Below are 18993 nucleotides of genomic sequence, written 5' to 3' on the forward strand. Positions count from 1 at the left end.
CAAAATCGGTCACACCAATAAGTAATTCTCGGTCAGACTGAGTCTCACTTGTGCAATGGCATAAGCCAAATCGGTGGGACCGAGTTTTTCAACTCGGTGGGTCCGAGATGGTTTCGGCGGAAACCTAAACCTAGAATTTTCGAATCAAAGCTAATCTACGAGCGTTTTGACTAGATAGGAGTGTTTCAATCGTGGCAAGAATCATGAAGAACACAATGTGCTAGGAATCAGATTGGAGAATAACACAAATATCAAGTCCATACCCTAGTTCGGCGGGGACATGCTACGGCGGTAACGGCGGGGCAGAATTCCCGTTAACGGCGACGGAGACCAGCTACTCGATGCAGCTGGCGGCGAGAAGACGATCCGGAGACAACAAGGGCAGAGCAGGCTATCGCGCGGGCGAAGGGGTTCGGAGAAATTTCCAAAATTTTGCCCGTGACTATATATAGCCCGACCCTGTCGGTGTGACCGAGTGGAACAACTCGGTGGCACCGAGATTCATAACTGCAGGCAGTTACTGAAACTCGGTGTGACCGAAAGGTTCAAATCGGTTGCACCGAGATCGAAAACCTAGATCAACTTAATGATCTCGGTAGGACCGAAATTGGAGTATCGGTCAGACCGAGAATCATAAAGAGGTTTTGGAAGTTTAAGTCTATGACGAATCGGGGACTCCGAGCGCTCCTCACACAGAGTGGTTCGAATCTGACTTGATCAAATTTTGTGATGCAGCATGAATAGAGTTTGAGACGAGAAAAGCATAGATAGCTAGAGGAGGTTCTTAGGCATTCTTGTCCATCCACTTGGCAAAAAGAAATAAAGCCGAACAATCAAAACAACAAGTGGATGTCCTCGAATGAGTAAAATATGCAACCAGCATGCTCACACAATAAGATGGCAAATGAAATATGTGGCAAGGCATGCACAACCAATTCTAGCATCTATCAAGCAATTTGCGATGACTAGGTCATCTATATATGAGTATATTGACTTAGGAGTCAAGTGAGAGCACTTGATCATAGGTCATACTCATCGTTTAAGCTCAAGTGGGGTTACCACTTTTACATAAAGCATTGTTTTGTTCACATCTTTAGAGTTGCTTTAGCTCAAGTCTTAGAGTAAAGCTCCCCCTAAATGTGATATCCCCCCTAAGAGGGATGAACTAACCTTGGGTTTTGTCGATGATGACTTCATGTAGATATTAAAGATGTGGATGCTCAATGTTGATGTAGATCTCTTGGAGCTATCCATTTGAGTGAATTGCACTTTCAATACCTACACGGGTTAGTCCCACAAGGAACAAACAAGGATATCCATAGACATAGAGTGATGCACACACAAGATGATGTCCATGAAAACTTTTAGGTTACCTTGTCCCTTGTCTTACCAACAAGAGGGTTTGTGACTCCTTGAACTAGTGCACGATGTGGAAGTTGATTGCACTTGTTCTTGCCAAAATGATAAGAGTGAAGTATGTTGGCGGCGTCACCCTCAAGAACTCTCTAGTTCTTCTTCTTTTGGATCCACACCATCTTGATGGGAATCCTTGGAGTTGTAGTCGTACTTGATGAAGTGGAACTTGAAGTAGTCTTGGGAATCCACTTGACTAAGGTCTTAGGAGCTTCTTCAAATGCATCAATTTCCTCTTGAAGCTTGTCCTTCCATTTTTGCTTGTAATCTTGTGGTGGAAGATCATCTTGAGCTTGTGTCCCCTTGAAAGAAGCATCATACTTCTCTTGTTGAGGGACAAAATTTGTCTTGGGGTATTGATCTTCTTCCCACTCAACTCCATTGGCATTGAACTTTCGTTCAAAACCAACACCTTGATTATTCCGGTGCATTCCTTGCTTGCGCACAATTTCCTCGAATTGCTTACTCCCGGCAAGGCTTTTGTACACTCCTTTCTCTATAATCCCTTCAATAAGCTATTTTCTCGCTCAAGTGTAACTTGGATAAGAGAATCATTAGTGGAATCAAGAGAACTACTAGAAGCAACAATATTGGATTTAGCATGACCATTGTTACTACTAGAGGAAGAATCTTTCTTGTTACTAGACTTGTCTTGAGGCATGTAAGTAGATAAGAGTAAACGCTTGACAATGTAAGAAGAACTTTTCTTGTGGAGATCATCATTGATTGCCTTTAAGAACTCATGCTCTTGCTCAAGATTGAGCTTTTCAAAGCGTAATTTCTCATGAGCTCTTAAAAGTTCTCGATGATCTTCGAAGATGATTTCATGAGCTAACTTAAGAGTGTTTAGTTCTTTAGTTAGAGCCTCAATTTTCTCCGTATCATTGTCATTCGTTTTATCTTGATTAGCATGTTTAATTGACGTTTCATCATAGTATTCATCACTAGAGTTGTCAACAAGCAAATCATCACCTAACAAGTCATCTTCATCACTATTGAAATCAACATACTCGGGGTGTGTTACCTTAGGACCTTTGGCCATGAAGCATCTTCCAATTCCTTCATTTGGTGAGTCAAATATGTCGTAGCAGTTCGTTGACAAAAGTGCTAGACCGGCAACACCTTCATCTTGAGTATCTTCGGAGTCGGAGTGATAACTTCTCTCGGAGTGGCTGTCGGAGTCGGAGCCGGATACCCATTCACCAACATGAGCTTGATGTCTTCGTCTTGTATAGCTCCTTGATGATTTTTCCTTCCTTTCCGAATCCTTGCTTCTCCATGAGTATCTTCGTTCATAACGATCATCTCTACTCCTTCTCTCTCTTGGTGGGATCCTTTGCTTCTTCTTTTTGGAGAATCTTCTCTTCTCTTGTAGGGAGCCATACACTCATTGGAATAGTGTCCGGGTCTTCCACAAATGTAGCAGTTTCACTCTCGACTAGAAGATCTTTTGTCATTGTAGGACCTTGACTTGGAGCTTCTATCTTTGCTTCTACTCTTGTAGAACTTGTTGAAGTTCTTCACCATTAAGCTCAATTCTTCATTGAAGTCTTGTTTCTCACTTGATGATGTAGGGGCTTCACATGAGGCTTTATAGGCACCACTTGATTTGTTGTGAAGTTCCTCTTTATCCTTAAGTGACATCTCATGAGCAACAATTCTTCCAATCACCTCCGTTGGCTTGAGATCTTTGTAATTGGGCATCATTTGGATCAATGTGCACACGGTGTCATATTTTCCATCCAAGGCTCTTAGAATTTTCTTGATGATGAATCTATCGGTCATCTCTTCACTTCCTAAGCCGGCAATCTCATTTGTGATGAGAGCAAGCCTAGAGTACATTTCAGCGACACCTTCACCATCCTTCATCTTGAACTTGTCAAGTTGGCTTTGAAGCACATCCAACTTGGATTCCTTGACGGAGTCGGTACCTTCGTGCATATCAATCAAAGTGTCCCATATTTCCTTTGCATTCTCAAGACGGCTGATTTTGTTGAATTCTTCGGGGCACAATCCGTTGAAGAGAATATCACAAGCTTGAGCATTATATTGCAACATCTTCAACTCATCCGCGGTAGCTTCACGGTTTGGTTCTCTCCCATCAAAGAAGTCACCTTGCAAACCAACACACACAATAGCCCAAATGGCGGGGTTATGTCCAAGAATATGCATTTTCATTTTATGCTTCCAACTAGCAAAATTAGTACCATCAAAGTAAGGACCTCTACGCTGATAATTTCCCTCGATAGACACCATACTCTCCTAGGTTGTGAAACCAAGGCTATGACCACCAAAGCTATGGAGATCAAGGCAAATGGAGACCAAAGCTCTGATACCACTTGTAGGATCGAAAGTATGTCTAGAGGGGGGGTGATTAGACTACTTGACAAAATAAAACTTAACCTTTTCCCAATTTTAGTTCTTGGCAGATTTTAGCTATTTTAGGACAAGTCAAGCAATCATCACACAATTCAAGCAAGCATGCAAAGAGTATATTGGCAGCGGAAAGTAAAGCATGCAACTTGCAAGAATGTAAAGGGAAGGGCTTGGAGAAATCAAACACAATTGGAGACACGGATGTTTTTCCCGTGGTTCGGATAGGTGGTGCTATCCTACATCCACGTTGATGGAGACTTCAACCCACGAAGGGTAACGGTTGCACGAGTCCACACAGGGCTCCACCCACGAAGGGTCCATGAAGAAGCAACCACCCACAAAGGGTCCACGAAGAAGCAACCTTGTCTATCCCACCATGGCCCTCGCCCACACAGGACATGCCTCACTAGCGGTAGATCTTCACGAAGTAGGCGATCTCCTTGCCCTTACAAACTCCTTGGTTCAACTCCACAATCTTGTCGGAGGCTCCCAAGTGACACCTAGCCAATCTAGGAGACACCACTCTCCAAGAAGTAACAAATGGTGTGTAGGTAATGAACTCCTTGCTCTTGTGCTTCAAATGATAGTCTCCCCAACACTCAACTCTCTCTCATAGGATTTGGATTTAGTGGAAAGAAGATTTAGTGGAAAGCAACTTGGGAAGGCTAGAGATCAAGATTCATATGATAGGAATGGAATGTCTTGGTCTCAACACATGAGTAGGTGGTTCTCTCTCAGAACATATGAATTGGAATGGTGTGTCTGTTCTGATGGCTCTCTCATCGAATGAGAAGGAGGTGGAGGGGTATATATAGCCTCCACACAAAATCCAACCGTTACACACAGTTTTCCAATCTCGGTGGGACCGAATCAACAAACTCGGTCAGACCGAAAATGTAAACCTAGTGACCGTTAGAGATTTTCGGTGGGACTGACATGCAACTCGGTAGGACCGATGTGGTTAGGGTTTGGGCATAACGTAATCTCGGTGAGACCGATTACACAAACTCGGTGAGACCGAATTTGGTAATTAGCTAACCAGAGAGTTGGTTAGGTAAACTCGGTGGGACCAATTTGCTCTTTCGGTGAGACCGAGTGGAACTCGGTGAGACCGAAAAGTTACAAAGGGGAAACACTGAGTTTACATTGCAATCTCGGTGGGACCGATTCGCTCTTTCGGTGAGACCGAAAAGTTACGAAAGGGAAACAGAGAGTTTGCAATCCCATCTCGGTGAGACCGAGATCCTTATCGGTAGAACTGAATTGCTAGGGTTTGGCAGTGGCTAATGACAAGTGAAACTCGATGGTGCCAGATAGGAAGAATCGGTAGGACCGAGTTTGGCTTAGGGTTTAGGTCAAATGTGGATATGGGAAAGTAGTTGAGGGTTTTGGAGCATATCACTAAGCACATGAAGCAAGAGGCTCATTAAGCAAAACCTCATCCCTCCTTGATAGTATTGGCTTTTACTAAAGACTCAATGTGATCTTGGATCACTAAAATATAAAATGAAGAGTCTTGAGCTTTTGAGCTTGAGCCAATCCTTTTTCCTTAGCATTTTGATGGTTCCACTTTCACATCCATGCCATGCCAATCATTGAGCTTTCCTGAAATAGTCATCTTGGAATAGCATTAGCTCAATGAGCTATATGTTGTTATGAATTACCAAAACCACCTACGGATAGTTGCACTTTCACATAAGTATTCTATGGTGGGTGAACAAATTACTGTTGAGCAATTGACAGAATTGAGCGTAATTATGAGAATATCTAGGCATGATCATGTATATAGGCATACGGTCCGAGACAAGTAGACCGAGTCCTGTCTGCATCTACTACTATTACTCCACTCATCGACCGCTATCCAGCATGCATCTAGAGTATTAAGTTACAAATAGAGTAACGCCTTAAGCAAGATGACATGATGTAGAGGGATAAACTCATGCAATATGATGAAAACCCCATCTTGTTATCCTCGATGGCAACAATACAATACGTGCCTTGTTGCCCCTGCTGTCACTGGGAAAGGACACCACAAGATTGAACCCAAAGCTAAGCACTTCTCTCATTACAAAAAAGATCAATCTAGTAGGCCAAACCAAACTGATAATTCGAAGAGACTTGCAAAGATAACCAATCATACATAAAAGAATTCAGAGAAGATTAAAATATTGTTCATAGATAGACTTGATCATAAAACGACAATTCTTCAGTCTCAACAAACACACTACAAAAAGAAGATTACATCGAATAGTTCACAAGAGAGGGGGAGAACATTGTATTGAGATCCAAAAAGAGAGAAGAAACCATCTAGCTAATAACTATGGACCCATAGGTCTTATGTAAACTACTCACACTTCATCGGAGGGGCTATGGTGTTGATGTAGAAGCCCTCCGTGATCGATGCCCCCTCCGACGGAGCTCCGGAACAGGCCCCAAGATGGGATCTCGTGGATACATAAAGTTGAGGCGGTGGAATTAGGTTTTTGGCTCAGTATCTGATCGTTTGGGGGTAAGTAGGTATATATAGGAGGAAGGAGTACGTCAGTGGAGCCACAAGGGCCCCACGAGGGTGGAGGGTGCGCCTGGGGGGGGGGGGGTAGGCGCGCCCCCTTCCTCGTGGCCTCCTCTTTTGTGTCTTGACGTAGGGTCCAAATCTCCCAGGTCTTGTTTGTTGAGAAAATCATGTTCCCGAAGGTTTCATTCCGTTTGGACTCTGTTTGATATTCCTTTTCTTCGAAACCCTAAAACAGGCAAAAAACAGCAATTCTGGGCTGGGCCTCCGGTTAATAGGTTAGTCACAAAAATAATATAAAAGTGGATAATGAAGCACAATAATGTCCAAAGCAGTAGATAATATAGCATGGAGCAATCAAAAATTATAGATACGTTGGAGACGTATTAGTTCACAGCAACGGCTTCACGCGGGCCATGTCATAGGTTAAGTGGTCCATTCCCAACCCCTCTGGTTCATCCGCCGTCGATCTCTTCGACGGCCCTGCCACTGATCTCCTCCGCCAAGTGGTCAAGGATTCGCGATTTTATAGGCCATCGAGCCCATTTTGTCATTTCTGAAGGACACATTCTACGGCGTCAGCTTGGGATCATCAATTGCCAAGTCAGATATCATCGACCATGACAACGACCACGAGGAGGGCACTCACGAAGGTTCTTCCAAGGTGAAACGGCCCATCTATGACATTAGAGAGTGCACCATGAGTCTATGCTCTTCCAACTGGAAGGATCCCGTCCATGAAATGTGAGGCAACATTCTGTCAGGGAAAATAAAACCTATGGGATCACAGGGAATCCCTACTACGGTTGACGGGGCGCGGGGCTGCGGAAAGAGCAGGTTTAGAAGATCAACACGAGTGAACTTTATCCAGGTTCAGGCAGCAAGCGATGTGTAATACCCTAATCATGCTTTGGTGTATATTTGGTGTTCTTGATTTCTTGAACTAGTTGTGGTGCATCCTAGCCCAAAAACTCCGAATCCTTCCTAAGTATGTCTCAGGCCTCCTTTTATAGTCAAAGGGGTTCGCCACAGTGGCACACAGGAGGTGGAAAGTATCTATAGAGTACAAGTCTATCTCCAGGGACCATAGGACAAACTCATTTAATGCGATGCCGATGTGCCCTCTTGCTTTACTGGGACGGCACAGGAGCTCGTCTTGTCCGTCGCCGCCTTGCCTTGCTTCAACACACGTCCAAGCTAACGAGGCATGCAGCGCCACGCTGGCTGGCTACTGCGCTAGTGCGGTGGCAGGGTCTTCCCAAAGATCTGTATGCCACCACGCAGGTGCTTGCCTGGTTGGCCCAGAAGTTGCATACTGCCACGTAGGTGTCTGCCTAGTTGGCAGGCTGGCTGCTGCGTCAGAACGGCCATGGGGCAATGATACCTTGGTAAGTGCAAGCCTGGTTGTGGCCCTACAGATATCCCCGGCAAGGGTCTTGCCGGGTTTCTATGGTCGTCCCCGGCAAGGATCTTGTCGGGGTCTTCACCTTCTGGTTCTTACCCAGTCTTGCAGGCCCCTATTTATCACAAAGATCTGCATGCCACCATGTAGGCACTCCCGAGCCTTGGTCTTGATGTTGTCGATGGCGTCATAATCCTCAAGCTCAAATGTAGCGGTGTCGATGGTGATGGGCAAGTTGCCCCAGCAAGCCTCTTGCCGGGGCAGTGTAGGTCGTCCCCGACAAGGCTCTTGCCGGGGGAAACCCCTCTTGCCCCATTGCTCTTCGCGCCTATGGCTTCAGCGCTGCTCAGGTAGTCTTGCATCTTCGTTTCCTCCGCCCCGCCAAGCGTGGTCGCAGCTGCGGCGCCGACTGCCCATGCACAAGTAAAGGGGTAGAGAACGCCCCTACTTTTATACACTGACAGGAGCCCCCAGGCCTGGGCCACACATAAGCGCAGAGCGTTCTTGGGCCAGGCCCAGAACGGTGCGCGGTCACACGTGGCAGGGTTTTAACTACGGTAACTCCTCCGCCAGTTGCGCTTCCCCACGACCCGCGTTGAATTCATGACATGGGGGTTGTGTGTGGGGCGGCCCGCATCTTCCCCATAAAAAGGAAGAAGTTGTAGGGGCGCGGCTCATTTACTAAGGGGACTTGGATCACGGCCTTTAAGGCGCCTGCACCCCACGACCATGGGGTGGAAAACGGTCACTTCACTTGTCTCCTCGATTCTGGCTCGCTCGCCACGTGTCTTTCCTACCTCAGGGAGGGTAGGTGATGGACACGGAGGGCACGGGCCTTAACGCCGAGGCAGGAAGCCCGGTCATTGCTGATTGGAGCAGCGGGTCGGCGCAGATTCCCCGTGCCTCTGGCGGCCGGATTGGTCGAGTGGGGCAGCCGCCCAGAGATTGGGGGGGGGGGCGAGCCCCGACCCCGCCCTCATGTAAGAAGGGGAGAAGGATGGCATCCTTCAACATTCATCTCCTTTCAGCCTGAGTCCTTCCTTCACTTTGCCATGGCGAGAGGTTGCGACGGTGCTTCAACGGTAGCGATGACGGCCTTTGCTCAACAGTGCGCCTCATCCCCGGAAGCTCATGGTGGCGGGGCCCGCTGCGAGAGGAGGAGGAAGGGGGTGTGGCCGAGGCCGCCGTGGTGCTCTGGGAGGGGAGGACGGGATGGCGCACCGACCGCGCCTCCGCCAGCGGCTCCTCCCCCAATGGGGGGCCACGTTGGAGACCAGCCCCCGTGAGTTCTTCATCAGGCTATATAAGCCAGTGCACGGACGCCTTCGCCTTCCCATTCCGTTCGCTCGGGAGATGGAGGTCGACCCGCCACAGGCCTTGAGGCTGCATATGAGGGGCTGTGGGAATGGCAGCATGTAGGTCGACATCGACTTCCCCGCCCTCATGCCATGTATCTCCGCCGCGGGTGGAAAACATTCACCTATGCCCATAGCCTGTCAGAGGGTCTCGTCCTCCACTTCAAATTGATGGAGAACGGCCTACTCTCCGTCAAGGTTTTTGGGCAATTGGGAACTTGCCTAAGGTGTTGTGCGGAGAGCTCCACCGACAACGAAACCTCCTCCTCGGGCAAGAGTGATGAGGAGGACAGCGACAGCGACGACGAGGGCATCAAGCAGGAGGACTCCGGTTCCGACTCTAGCTGACCGCATCGCCCTCCTCACTCGGCCAAGCGCCTTGCCGATGGTCTTCCTCGTCAAGATCTCCTTTGGCGCATTTCCTGTTGCCTCCTCTCTGCTTTCACCTGCCGCACTTGGGAGGAAAGGAGCAAGAATGGAGATCACGGAGCACTTATCTTTATTTTAAATTGTAGGCATTTATATTTCTAGACAATGTAATCTCTCGAGCCCATGCTCGTGTCCTGTAACCTTCGTACTTATATCAGCATGTTAATGAAAAAGACTAGCCTTGCCGGGAACCTGCGCATGCGTACGTTCGTGCAAAGGCGAAACTCCTCCTTAATGTAAATAAGCGAGTCCTCCTAGCAAGCTGTCCTGCCGATACCCTCTGCGCCCGCTAGAGAATCACATATGTCGGGTTACAGACAAAGGGTCCAACCACTCCTCCACCTCCCTTTGCCAAGGGATACTTCACCCACTCCGACCGAAGCAGCGTTCGGTGTCGGGAATGGGAGCACCCGAGTTTTTTAAAGGAGAGTGGCGAGGTTTTCTAATGCACTAGTCATAGGTTACGAATACGAATGGGCAAGAGGTAAACTTTATCTGTTTGGTTTGCCGGGCGGTCTTCTTAGCTTCTCGTCGGAGCCGGGTTCTTGGCGGGATTGCGCGTCCTTTCCATGGCTAAAAAGAAGAGAGGGCATGTGGCACCCCGATCCGCATGGAGCAGGGGGCCTTCGCACGTCAGCCCAGGATAACACCTGACACATGACAGGTCCATGATACAGCATTCCAGGTACAATAATATCCATCAAATACATGTGTATAAGGTTATGTCATTGATGAATACAATTATCTGGCATAGCCCTAAGGCTATTTAAATGGCGGTGGAACTCTTGGTTTAGCAGCTCATCAACTCTAGCTGGGCTGCACAACTCATAGGACTGGAAAGGTTACGGTCTAGCGCGACCAATCAAACCACTACTAGGGAAAACCCTAGTAGTAGCACGGGTAATTTCCTAGTAGTAGCGCGGGGGATTGCGCTATAGCTAGGGCGCTACAACTAACTTTTAGCAGTAGCGCGGGCGGTACCTGCGCTATTGCTACTTCTAGTAGTAGTAGTGCGATTGACACCCGCGGTACTACTACTTAGTTGTAGCGTGGGGCTAACTAATTGAGAATTAAAAAAAATCCATCCATGGCGGCTGCTTCTGCTGGGCGTCATCGTCCTCTCCATCCAGGGCTGCTACTTTTTTGGAAGGGATGAAATTGTCCATGGTGATACACCTCTCCTTTCCTACTACTACGAAAAAAGACAAGGATTAGAAGAGGAAGAGATAGAGAGGAGTAGGTGCAGCAACTCACCGCTGCCGCCGGAGTTGAAGCCGAAACCCTGGATGACGCCATGGATGGCGCTTTGCTCGATCTGGAAGATGAAGAGAAAGATAGATAGAGAGAGAGGGAGATTGAGAGGAGTAGGAAGAACAACTCACCTCTGGTTGTGTCCATGGCGGATCTGGTCGCCGCCATGGATGGCGCTCTGCTGGATCTCCCTCTCCTTCCAACATTAGAGAAGGAGGAGGAAGGAGGGGGAGGGGGGCTGCAGTGGGTGTGGAGGTTGCCGGATTTGGGGGAGGCATGAGGTGTGAGGCCGGCGGTGGTGGTGGATGAGGAAGGGAATCACGGGTGGGAGGAAGAAGCAGAAGGGGAGAGCCTATGGAGAGAGGGGGATAGTGAGGGAGAGAGGAGGGATTCGACCGAGGATATGGAGACTTCACCTACCTTGTACTTAGTAGTAGCGAGGGGTACAAACCCGCGCTACTACTATCAACTTAGTAGTAGCATGGGTTCATACCCCTCGCTACTACTATTGCATGTCTCGAGAGGGCACTGTAGAGACTGCTTAGTAGTAGCGAGGGTTAAAAACCCGCGGTACTACTATCAACTTAGTAGCAGCGAGGGGTAAAAAAGTGCGCTACTAGTAAGTAGTAGCAGCGAGGGGTATAAACCCGCGCTGCTAGTAAGCGCTTGTCTATAAGCTTTTCCCTAGTAGTGAACCATCCAGGTACGACCTACAAGCTGGCATGACACGCCAGGTCAGTACATTTAATGTACTTGCAAGACAACCAAATACATAGCATCCAAACAAGCAGAAGACAAAGCAAGAACAAAGTGCATGCAACAACCTATCTCATATCAATTACTAAACATGGCATGATATAGATCAACTAAGCATGAACAACATCATAGCATCTACTAACATGGTGATAACATGGCATATCAAAACATGCTTCTAACATGGCAATAGTAAAAAATAGCATATAATCTCCCTCATGGCATAATCTAGCATCTCAATCAAGCATGGCATGGTATCATGAGACTATGCTGAATATAAACTACCGGTCATATCCAATGCCGACATAGCATGCTAACTTTATCCAACTATCTCTTGCCATGGTTCTTTAAATGGAAACATATTACTCATGCAATGCAACCAAACTTGTGCACCAAGTCCCTCGGACTCTCTTACCAACGGGTTGCCTCGCAACCACGGTGAACACTCACAGATCACAAACGGAACCATACTCGGTTCAATGGGTTACCTTGTAACCAAACGGTGATCACTCATGGATCAAAAACAAAACCACACTTGGTTCAACACTCACTGAGACCTCGTCTCGTGATCATATCAAAACATCGCCATGACTTCTCACGACTATCCCATAGTCCCAGTCACCACATTCTTGTTACCACATTTATTAACTTAATTATTTCATGTTTATCCTCCATTTCGACCAAGACCCGATAGTGTGACCTACTATGAACTGTGTGGCTATCGATAGACTTAATAAACACTCTGCATAGGTAGTGCACTGTACCCACACCACGGAACCCATGGCCTCGCACTCCCATTTGGGTGGACCAACAGTGTTCCGACAAAACCGACCCACTACCATGACACTCTCTCGGCTACTCCGACTCCCTAGTGGGCTATGTCCTGGATGGCCCCGTGTCTACCAAAGACACCAACGGCCACCGCCGTGGCAAAACGGCCACCATACTGGGAAAACAAAACGGTCCCAAACGGAGACATGAGCTGAAAACAAAACCCGGGCACACAAGGCTTATGTCCGCCTACATGATTAGGGTAGCGCGCGCCCATAACCTTCCCTCGTTGGAGGCACCATCGAGAGGCACGACAATAGATCGTATTAGGGCCTTCCCACAAAGGCAAAATGTGGCTGCACTGAAGAAGTTCGATTTGGTGGCACTATGACTCGATCCAATCAATGACGGAGGAGGTTTGTTATTAGTAAGTCATATTATTATCTTCTCCATCATCATGAACATATTTAACATGAATGCAACAATGAGCATGCATCATATAAATGCTTTAACAAAATTCCAAGCTTCTCAAGTGAACAACTATAGCATAAAGAACATGACAATACCAAGTACTAGCATATAAATGGTGTATTACAACCATCATAACATTTTATAATGATGACATGAAAATAGAGTAGAGTAGTGACATGGCATTATCAATAACAACATTCTAATTAGCATGGAAAAAGATATCATGAAAACACAAGCATGCATGATAAGCATAACAGAATAACTGCAGACGAAAACGATAAGAAACAACTGCAACTACACACACAAGGTGCAACAAAAGTCAACATGCAAGTTCGGGGCTCGTCATAAGAGGCTGGCTTGCCTAGGGTCGACAAATACTCCGGGAAGAAGTGTGAAACGATCACAGAAAGATTTGCCAAAAACAGTTCTCTCTCGGTGGTGGATGTTTACAGACAAGGGCAAAATGGTCATTTTTAGAATGTGCAAACATTATGATAATGGTCCCATTGAAAAGAGCTCGACGAACAAAGAATGTGAGCATTGGAATCACCTCAATCGGAGTTACGGTTGCAAAGTTATGGCTGTCGGTGTCAAAACCGGCGGATCTCGGGTAGGGGGTCCCGAACTGTGCGTCTAAGGCGGATGGTAATAGGAGGCAGGGGACACGATGTTTTACCCAGGTTCGGGCCCTCTTGATGGAGGTAAAACCCTACATACTGCTTGATTTATTCTTGATGATATGAATATTACAAGAGTTTATCTACCACGAGATCGGAGAGGCTAAACCCTAGAAGCTAACCTATGGTACGATTGTCTATTGTCCTATGGACTAAAACCCTCTGGTTTATATAGACACCGAAGGGGCTAGGGTTACACAAGGTCGGTTACAAAGGAGATATCCATATCCGTACTGCCTAGCTTGCCTTCCAACCCAAGTAGAGTCCTATCCGGACACGGGACGAAGTCTTCAATCTTGTATCTTCATAGTCCAACTGTCCGGCCAAATGATATAGTTCGGCTGTCCGGAGACCCCTTAATCCAGGACTCCCTCAGTAGCCCCTGAACCAGGCTACAATGATGATGAGTCCGGCATGTAGTGTTGTCTTCGGCATTGCAAGGCGGGTTCCTCCTCCGGATACACCACAGAAGAGTTTGAATAAAAGGATAGTGTCCGACCCTGCAAAATACGTTCCACATACCACCGTAGAGAGAATAATATTTCCACAAATCTAATCTTCTGACACGTTTTGGCAACATGACATCATGCCATGGCTCGGTGATTATTCGAATCGTTTTTCTTTAACTAGGCCCGCACATAATGCGAGGCGGTTTCTTGACACGTCTTGTCAAAGCAGAGTTCGTGTCCCCCTTGTTACGAGATTCTCATCAATACGGGCGTGGGTAACCCAACCGTGCCATCAATTATAGCGCTTGAGGGATAAGCGAGTTTTACCAGGCTAGTGGGGGCGCATAGTTTCGGCCGCCCTTATAAAGGGATAAGGATTAACCTTTTTCTACCCACGCCTTCTTCCTCCTTGCTCATCCGTTCTTGCGCACTCGAGCTCCAACGCCCAAGTCCACATCCTTCTCCTCAACCTTCTCCAAACCTGTTAGGAGCAGGAGGCAAGTGGATGGCTTCCTCCGTCACGGAGGGACACATCAAAAATCTGCGAGGAGCCGGATACTTAGCCGTGAATATCGCGCATCGGATGCCCGCTGCAGGGCAGATCATCCCTACCCCGGAACCTCACGAGAGGGTAGTCTTCCTCCACCACTTCCTCCGCGGACTTGGGTTTCCCCTCCATCCATTCATCTGTGGTCCTATGTTGTACTACGGGCTGGACTTTCATGATCTGGCCCCGAACTTCATCCTCAACATTTCGGCGTTCATCGTCGTGTGTGAGTCTTTCCTCCTCATCCGGCCCCACTTCGGCCTGTGGCTAAAGACCTTCAATATCAAGCCGAAGGTGGTGGGAGGCCGACAAGCGGAATGCGGCGGAGCCATGGTGGGCAAGATGCCCAATGTTATATGGCTTGACGGCTCCTTCGTGGAGACCATAAAGGGGTGGCAATCGGCGTGGTTCTACATCACCGAGCCGCGCGACACCAACTGGGTGGTGGCCCCCGAGTTTCGATCTGGAATCCCCACGCGGCTCACCTCCTGGAAAGAGAAGGGCCTATCCTGGGGTTCATCGGTGGAGCTGGACGGACTCCAGAAATGTATTCGGAATATGGCAAGCAAGAAGCTCAAGCTTGTCAACATAGTCCAGGTCATGCTCTTCCGCCGGATCCTCCCGTGTCAACAACGGGATTTCAACTTGTGGGAGTTCGACCCGGCCCAGCACCAGACTCTGAGCGATCTCTTCGACACGACGCATAAGGACGCCTGGAGGGTGCTGTTCAAGGGTGCCGAGGTCCCTCACTCTCTCACCGAGGACCGCGGGCTAAGCGCGAAGCGCCCTGCGAATCCGGTAAGTTTTGTACATCTGGTAGGATTTTTACTTCCCATAGCTTAACCACGTGGGGGGGTCTGAGCTCCCATGCCTTTGACCGGACTGGGTGGGGGCATCGGAGAAGATCAACTGTCTGGCTCCTCTGCCCGAAGACACTGCGGATGCTCTCTTGACGGAGATGCTGACTCCGGCTCCTTACAAGGTGCCGGAGAAGACCAAGAAGAAGGCCAAGGGAACCCGAAAGAGTTCCCGACGCCAGGTGGTATTGGACTCATCGTCCGATGACTCTGCGACGCACTCCTCCCACGAAGACGAGGAGGAAGATGAAGATGCTCCCCCTCCATCCGGGGGAGACAAGAAAAGGAAGGCCGTCCCAACCGGGGGGGGGGGGGCGAAGGGACCAAGCAGGGAAGGACTCTCCTTCCGGACTGCTCCACCACCGCCGCCGAAGACGAAGACGAGTGGCTGCTCAGGGCCAAGCCCCTGGCGAAGTCGTAAGTATTTGGATACTAGAGTAACTCATAGCATACCTTTGTCGCAGTACTTCTCCTAATGCCGAATATGATTATGCAGACCGCCCCAAGCCCATATAGACGTATCTTCGTCGGGCGGCTCCTTGGACTCGTCGGATATGGATAGCGATCCACTTCAGACTACCACCTCCCCTTGCCCTACGGACAATGCCGAGGTGCTGTCTCAAGAGGCACCGGGTCGAGGGGAGACAGTCCCGGAGGCGCCTCAAGGCGACCTTCCGGACTCCGGGAGCAGAGGGGGTAAGGCTCCCGAGGGCTCCGAGTTCGGCCTTCGGCCAAACACTGCGCCGGAACCTCTAGTGGTTCCGGACTCGGGCAGGCGGCCTCCTTCCAAAAGGGGCAAGACGCCCATGCCAGTGACCTCTGTCCATGCAGAGGCACCGGACAATCTGTTGAGAGCGCTTCACAACGCTTCCATCGACGAAGAGCTCCACACTATTATGAGTGTGGTGATCCAGAAGGTTCAGTCCGCTAAGAGCGGACTGACTGAAGCCTGTGCCGGCCTTCTAACAGGCTATGAGGTAAGTATTTGAAATATAGGAAAAATATTACCGCATAGACAGTAGCCCCTGATGCTCTGTTTGGTGTTGAAAAATAAAAGCGAATAGAGGATCTACTAATATCTGTAGGAGTCCAATATAACTATGTCTATATGCGTATGCCGGCTTCGCTGCTGACCTCTGCCGCACTGACTGCAGAGGTCGCCGTACTGAAGCAGGACCTCGAAGGGTCCAAGAAAGAGCTCGGCCATGCCAAGAGGCAGCTCGAGGAGAACAAAGGTAAGTAATACCTAGTCTGTAGATATGTATATATATAAGGGATGCAATTAAAAAATGACAGGATCATCTTTAATTTGCCAGGGGCCACGACCAAAGTGGCAACCCTAAAGCAAGCACTATCCGAGGCCGAAAACAAAGCGGCCCAGGAGCGCACCGAGCGGGAAAAACAAGAGGCACGGGTGGGCGAGGTGCAGCAAGAGCTCCATGCTGTCGTGACGAAGCACGAGACGTTGGAGCTTGACTTGAAGACGCGAGACTCCGAGCTTGCCGCGGCCCTTGAGAGTGCAAAGAGTGCCAAGGCTGAAGCCCGAAAGTCCCTCCAGGAGATTGACGCGATGAAGAAGATAGCGGCGGGTAATGCATTCTGTATGAAAAGCAAGCATGTGAAAGTAAATTACTTGTTACTTACCTGAATCCGGAGCTCTCCAGGAGCATTCGCAGATTTGCCCCGCAGCGTGTCGGATGCCACACAGTTTTACCAGGCCGAGGAGGGAAGCTCAACGGAGAAGCTGTTCTGGTCTCAGTATACTGGGACCGAACACCCGATGCCTTTGAGCGACCTGCTGAAGCAACTGGTCGAGCTGCACAAGGCGGCCGAACAGGCCATGAAGGGCTTTATAGTCCGGATGTGGCCTGGAGACTCCCTTCCCAACAGCTACTTCGGCCTGGTGAGGCGACTTGTGGATGCCTGCCCATGGCTGGAAGTCATCAAGCGGTCCGTCTGCATCGAAGGTGCATGCCGGGCTTTCACCCGTGCGAAGGTGCACTGGGCCAAGATGGACGCCGTGGGGGCTCTTTACAGACAAGGGAAAAATGATCATTTTTAGAATGTGCAAACATTATGAAAATGGTCCCATTGAAAAGAGCTCGACGAACAAAGAATGTGAGCATTGGAATCACCTCAATCGGAGTTACGGTTGCAAAGTTATGGCTGTCGGTGTCAAAACCGGCGGATCTCTGGTAGGGGGTCCCGAACTATGCGTCTAAGGCGGATGGTAACAGGAGGCAGGGGACACGATGTTTTACCCAGGTTCGGGCCCTCTTGACGGAGGTAAAACCCTACGTCCTGCTTGATTTATTCTTGATGATATGAATATTGCAAGAGTTGATCTACCATGAGATCGGAGAGGCTAAACCCTAGAAGCTAGCCTATGGTATGATTGTCTATTGTCCTACGGACTAAAACCCTCTGGTTTATATAGACACCAGAGGGGGCTAGGGTTACACAAGGTCGGTTACAAAGGATGAGATATCCATATCCGTACTGCCTAGCTTGCCTTCCACGCCAAGTAGAGTCCTATCCGGACATGGGACGAAGTCTTCAATCTTGTATCTTCATAGTCCAACAGTCCCGCCAAAGGATATAGTCCGGATGTCCGGAGACCCCCTAATCCAGGACTTCCTCAATGTCTGTTCACTTTTTCGGCAGAAAAGCGGCTTAAACAGTGAACGTTCACAAACTAAGCATTTCGGCGGGCAGGGCTGAAAAGAGAAAACGCATTTCAGAAAACACGTCTTCATAGCACTGAAAGCGTATTCCTGACAGAAGAAGCAGCAAAGTATGCTTTCTTTAACCAAAGACGCACTTACATGCAATACGCTTCCACTTAATCCACCACGGGCCCGGGCTTAGATCAATGCTGAGAGGCTTACAGGTGGGCCCCGTGCCAGCTCTCTCTCTGTCTCCTTCATCCATTCATTTCTTCCTCCCGATGCGGCATAGAGGAGGCGAGGCGAGACGCATTACCGGCAATGGGCCGGCCAGCTCCGGCCACCTCCGACCAGGGCGAAGACGGCGGTGGGCTCAGGGAGGGACGCCCCATCCATCCTGATGGGTGCTGGGAAGATCCACAGCCGCGATGGACATGGAAGCAGAGAGCTCCACGACGACGGTAGTGGCTCTAGGGGCGCGACCACAGGGCACTCTGGCGGCAGGAGGAGGGGGTGGGGAGGCTATGCGTGGTCTAGGTGATCCTATGGTGGTGGAAAGAGGGAGGGGCGAGCTCGCCATTGCTCGAATTTTAGCAGGCCGAGGCGGCGGCCATGGTGATGGCGGCGTCAGAGAGGGGCTTCGGGAGGACTGAGTGGCTCGGGTAGGCATTATGGACTGTGAGGGGATCGAGGGCGTCCTTAAATAGCCGCGGGGAGTGCTCGAGGGGGAGGGGAGGAGGTGGCACGCGGCAGGTGACGTGTCCGTGCGCCGGCGATGTGTGTAGTGCCGGCAGGCGTGGCCAAAGCTCAAGGGAAGCGGAGGGAAGGCGACGAGGAGGATACAGACGAGTGCCAGAGAGTCACGTAGACGAGAAATGCTCGCGGAAGAGAGGAGGAAGAGGACACTGGGGAGGAAGGAGACGATGGCCATGGGAGCGCACTATTCGGTCGTTGCACGGCTTGTCAGAGAAGAAAACGAAGGGGGTGAGCGGTCCAGAGGGAGGACGTCATCGAGGGGGAATTGTAGGACACTAATGGCGAGGTCTGGGCCGGTCAGAGCAGCA

This window comes from Triticum urartu, chromosome 5 (genome assembly GCF_003073215.2).
Source record: "Triticum urartu cultivar G1812 chromosome 5, Tu2.1, whole genome shotgun sequence".
NCBI classification, from domain to species: Eukaryota; Viridiplantae; Streptophyta; class Magnoliopsida; order Poales; family Poaceae; genus Triticum; species Triticum urartu.